Source organism: Tupaia chinensis, unplaced genomic scaffold, assembly GCF_000334495.1.
Source record: "Tupaia chinensis unplaced genomic scaffold, TupChi_1.0 Scaffold146177_1, whole genome shotgun sequence".
NCBI lineage: Eukaryota > Metazoa > Chordata > Mammalia > Scandentia > Tupaiidae > Tupaia > Tupaia belangeri.
The window spans coordinates 896,525-902,059 of record NW_006206032.1 but is presented as its reverse complement, the minus strand read 5'-3'; the positions used below and the strand labels follow the sequence as shown (position 1 = coordinate 902,059).

Below are 5,535 nucleotides of genomic sequence, written 5' to 3'. Positions count from 1 at the left end.
TTATTCTAGATAAGATTGATTCATTCTTTAATTTAATCATTTGTTTTACAGAATATCAGCCATGCTATGCCACTTTAGTGATTTGCCTCACCTATGTTAAAACTGCTATATAACCAATGCAAATCATGAAAATCAGTAGTGATCAGAAGTTTTTCAATAAAGTGAGATTTGGTGATTGGGACTCATATATGCTCCTATACATTCTTATAGATCTCAGAAATGCATGTACGGGTATAAATCTAGTACTTAAGTTTAATTTGCAGGAAGGTTAAATTATACCTATTTAAAAATAATTATTTATTTAAAATTGTATTTATTATTATTATTATTATTATTTTAATTCACCAGAGTGAGACAGAGAGAGAGGAGGAAAGTAAGAAAACAAACTGTCAGGTCCAGGACTCAAAACACGGTCAGCCATATGGGAGTCCAGTGCCTCAACCACCACACCACCAGGTGGCTCCAATAATTCCTATTTTATGTAGTAGAGTAGGTCTCTGAATTTGGGCCAAATAGAGAGTTAAACTGCTCTCATGGTCTAGTTAGAAAAAACTCAGAAAACTAACATCAAAAGTTAGAGAGTATGGGGTCAGCAGATGGCCTGGAGGTTAAGGCATTTGGATACACATGGCCAACCACACAGCTGGAATCCCAGACCCGGAGGCTTGAAAAAAACATCTGTGTGTGTGTATGTGTGTGTGTGTGTGTGTGTGTGCTCACGCACACACCAAATCCCCTAGAGGAGATGGAGGAGAAGGAATTGTGGTGTGGCAATCTTTCCTGAGGGGTGATCTCTCACTTTCCCTCTCTCTCTCTCTGGTGAGCGCAAATGCCCTATAGCAAATCTGAAAAAAAAAAATTAAAAAGTTAGAGAGTATGTCTAAAGCTGCACACAGGAGAAAATTAATGGCATCAAATCAGAACAACTAAAGTGAAAAAACTAATATTCAAGAAGCTAGGAGAAAGACAAATCTGTTAAAACTGGAATAGTATATTAATAAAGAAAAAGCAAAGATGTATTATTCCCTGAAACACTTCAGGACTTGATTCATGTAACAAATATTTGTTCGTCTCCCACTTACTATTCTCATAGGAAAATTGTATCTAAAGCTATATCTATAGGACTAGCTATTATAAATTTATTAGGTTGTTGGGAAAGTCACAATGCATTTTTCTATTCTTCCGTGCAAAAATGGCATCATGACTTTCCTGATGACCCAATTTATCTGCAGGAGTGCCAAATGACTATTATCTCTAAGTAGAGGATTTGGTTTTTGAAAAGAAATCTGTTTCTTCTCAAGACTTTTGACTAAAAGAGACGATCTGTCTTAACGATCTAGATTACTTTGGCAATGCAGTTTGATTTTAGCAGTTTAGTTGGGAGATAAAGCAGTGTTAGAGGCTGGCCACACTTTCCTGCTGCTCAGAGGTCAGGACTAGACAAGGAAAGGAGACACACAGGCGTTAATTGAGGTTCCACACTTAGCTCACGTAAACGTGGTTGTTATTGGGTCCTCAGTTTCTAAGGAAGCGGGGCAGTTCTGATGGCTTCTGTCCCTCCTTTCCCAAAGGGGGTACCCTTGTGCCACTGCTAAGCCAGGTGGAAGGTACCTCCTAGCACTCTACTTAGTGACCTCTCTTGGGATACTCCATCCACTCTCCAGTGTACTTTGCCTCACTGGATGACAGAGGACAGCCCAGAAGCCTTTTTCTCTCCTTCAAAGTCAGCACATATCTTAAGACGTGAAACTGCACTCAGATGGTCCTATGCATCTCACCCAATATCTCACATCTTCTGAGGATGGGGAGAGCTCCACACTATCACCTTTTCTCTCTGCAGAGGGATCTGAGGTGCTGGCCCTCCTGGACTTTGGTGTCAGACTAGATCAGCTAGTGGGCAGTGGGTCTGTCAGCTGCCGTGGGAATGGGACGAGTCTAAGGCAGCAGGGGTGGGTGAGTGCAGCTCTCTGATACTTGGCTGGCTCTGTGCTTGGGTCTTGCAATGAATACAGAAGAGGAGTGTAGGGTTCACACCTGCAGGTTTGAACAGGAGTGCACCGTACCGTCAGTCTGCTCCTGTTAGATTGAGAACTCAGATAGCCATGGCGCCAAGCAGAGGTGTCCATGGCTGTCCTCACAGGCTGAGACATAGGGGTTCAAGCAAAAAGCCAGTGCCTAAGAGTTCTCTGGGCTCAGCTGTTTGCTGGAGATAAGATGAGGACCAGAAAACTCTTGGAATGATTTGTCCAAAGTCTTGGCACAAATCCTCTGCACAAGCAGGATTGGCCGCAGGCTTCCATTCTGGCTGCCCCCTTCCTAGTTCTAGGCAGTGGCAGTGTTAGGTCAGGGTTGAGTGGGGCATGTGTTGAAGGAGCCTATGGGACAGCCACTTAGGGGCCCTGGCTCTGCCTATGGTCAGCTTCCTTTGCCTTTTCAATCAGGAGCAGATAGCCCAGACTCCCCAGCATGGAACTTTCTCAGGGTTAGTAAGGAGGGTAGCAGCCTCCACAGGCTTTGAAGAGGACTGAGTTAGGACCTAATGGTGGGGGGAGGATGTTAGGCCACATTCCTTACACAGCTAGGAAGAGACCAGCAGGATGGAATCAAGGAAGGGTTAAGCCTGGGGTGTAGTACAGTTTAGAGAGAAGAGAAAGAAGGGATATCATTCTTTTATTTCCTGCTTCACCACCAATGGCCTGGCTAGGGCAAGCCTCCCTCCAGGGGCCTCAGAGGCCTGGTCCACAGGAGCCGTGGAGACAGACAGACATGCACACACACTTGCACTGCAACCATACGCACACACCACACTCAGACTTCATGTTGAAAACACAAATGCATGTAAACTTAGTAAACAGATCTGCACAGCAGGAATTTTTGCAGGATGTCCCTTTTCTATCAGGCCAGATCACATTCTTTCCATCCCCTCCGCAGCCCTCATTTAGCTCATCACTTCAGAAAATGCAGATGGCGAGGTGATTAAGGTGCTGGATCCCTCATGGGTAACTATTGTTCGAGTCCCAGATCTGGCAGCTTACTTTCTCACTTTCTCTCTCTGGTGAGCACATGTACCCTATAGCAAATTGAAAATAAATAATTCTTTTTTTTTTTTTTTTTTTAAGTTCTAAAGAAAAAAAAATTTTTTTTAAAAGGAAGAACCAAATCTGAAATTCTCAGAAGCCTCACCCTGGGGAGCTGTTGGTCCAGCAGGTGTGTTCCATCTATGTAGCCTGGAGTCCATCCTGGGCTCCGTGGCTATTGGGAGGACGCCCTGGTGGCCAGGGAGGTCAAGCAATGCTCCTGGAAGTTGGATGACACGACGGCGGGGCAGCCGCGTCCCTGGTGCAAAAGTTTGGCAGTGCTGCCCGTGCCAGTCGCCCATGTTGGCCTCAGTCATCCAGGGGTGTCCCGGCCTATCCTGCAGCTGGTCCGTCCACTGGCCAAGCTGCCCGCCTGCTCGGCCAGGACCTGCTGTGCAGCATGCCCACCGCTTCCCTCTGGCTCCGCAGGCAGCGGAGATACAGTTCTGGAGGTCTGCGAAGCATTTGCACATCCGGGTAACCTCAGAAGGCGTTGATACCGACGGTGACGCGCTGCAGGGTCTGGTGATTGTTGATGTCAATCTTGGAGCGATTCACCCCGAGTCTGCTGCCTGCCAGGGAGAGCTCTGGGATGGCTCGAACATGCCCTCGATCTTGTCCAGCTCGGTTAGGACTGACGACGACTCCGGCTTCGACTCATCGTGGCTGTTGAAGACGCAGAGCCTGACTCGCGCTGAGCGCCGGCCTCTGGACACTGTCGGGTCCACTGCCGTGAACACTGCACAGGACGGCGCTGTGGGGATGACGTTCCAGATTAGTAGGGTGGCTGGATGGTGCGAAGGCCCTCCCATCGTGAGAGTTGTGCCATGAGGCACTGTGATGTTGCAAACGAAGGGGAGAGCCAGGCTGTGCTCCTCCAGAGCCTTGTGGTGTTGCCTCGGCACCGGCCCGTGGGCCCCAGTAAGGGCGGCCAGCAGATCCTGCCATCTTTCCAGGAGGCCTAATCTTCCGGATGAGTGAGCTCGTAGGACTTGGAACGGTTGCGCAGGGTCCTAATGGAAGGAAGGGCCCAGGACGATGGTCTCAGGGTGGACATCGATGCATTCCTTGAAACCTGTGCTCCAGCTCCAAGGACTGGCTACGATGCTGGTCGGCTTTGAGTATGACCGCAGTCAGTTTGTGGATGACGACGTCCAGTGGTCCTGCTCCTCCGTGGTCTGGCTGAGGTTCAGCTGCACAGCTTCAATGCCTTGCTTCCTGATAGATCGGCAATGGCCTGGAAATTGAGCTGCTTGATTTTCTTCTCACTTAGCAGTAGCCACCTCTCTTCCCTTTTAGGAAGGCCTGCATCTTGCTTCTCCAGTGGGGGATCCAGAAGAAATCGCCCACAGGCCTAGTCTGGCAGTCCAGCGCAGACCCTGAGTGTGGCAATAACCTCCTCCCTGTTTTAAAAGAGGTGAGACAATGATATTTTGCCTTTACTCAAGCATTGTTGGACTGCTTGCTCTTTGAAATTGTGAAAACAAATAATACTCCACCAAAGGGACCAGATTGTTCTTTGATTGTTCATAGTCATACCTCACTGTTATCTCCCGGATACCCAGTTTCCCTACTAAAAGCTAACAGTATTTTGGATATCTTTTAAAGGGCATTTATAAACATCTGGTAGCACACTATGATGCTATTTTGGCTCTTGCCTTCCCCCCTTAACAATATGTCTTGAATACACAAAACGGTTCTTGCATCTTTTATTATGACTGCATGGTATGTTAGCTTGGTAGAGTAAGTTTATTCTTAATACACTACTTTTTTTATATGTGTTTGCTTTTCAGTGTGATTGGTTAGGGTCCATTCCCTGCAGAACAGTCAGTAATGTAATACACGGCGCTGGAAGCCACATGGTCAGTGTCAGTTTGGATTCCCAGCCCGGCTGACCTGAAATATGCTGGGTGCACACATGTGTGCTAAACATACTGAAGAGGTGGAGGGCTGGCGGAAGGGTATCCTGGTGTGAAAAGACCCTGTTGAGGGTGCTTCTCTCTCATGCACAGGCATACACCCTCTGAATTAAAAAAGAAATCTGCTTTGTAAATTAAAATTTTATTTTGAAATTGGGAGTATATTAAATTTAGATTCATTTATAAAGACTTGACATCTTTGTGATCTTGTCTTCTAAGCCAAGCACATGATGTGTCTTCCCATTTGTTCAAGTCTTTTGAACCTCAGTGAACGTTTTACAGTTTTTTAATACTTGATACATTTGTTCCTACATATGCAATATCTTCTGTTATTATTATTTTTTTAATGCCAGAGAGCACATGTGCTAGCCAGAAAGAGGGATTGCCATAAGGCATGATAGTGCCACAATTAATTTTCCACCATTTTTCCATGTTATCAAGATTTGGGCCATGCACATACACACCCCACACATTTTTTCAAGCTTCTAGGCCTGGGATTTGTATTGCTGATGGCCATATGGGAAGCCAACTTTCTATGC

The 5,535-nt window shown here is 46.4% G+C and overlaps 1 pseudogene; it reads right to left on the bottom strand.

Annotated features, from left to right (window-relative positions):
- Positions 1-3,631: 3,631 nt before the first annotated feature.
- LOC102473289 (inositol-tetrakisphosphate 1-kinase pseudogene) lies at positions 3,632-4,625 on the bottom strand (annotated as a pseudogene).
- Between the last annotated feature and the right edge of the window lie 910 nt (positions 4,626-5,535).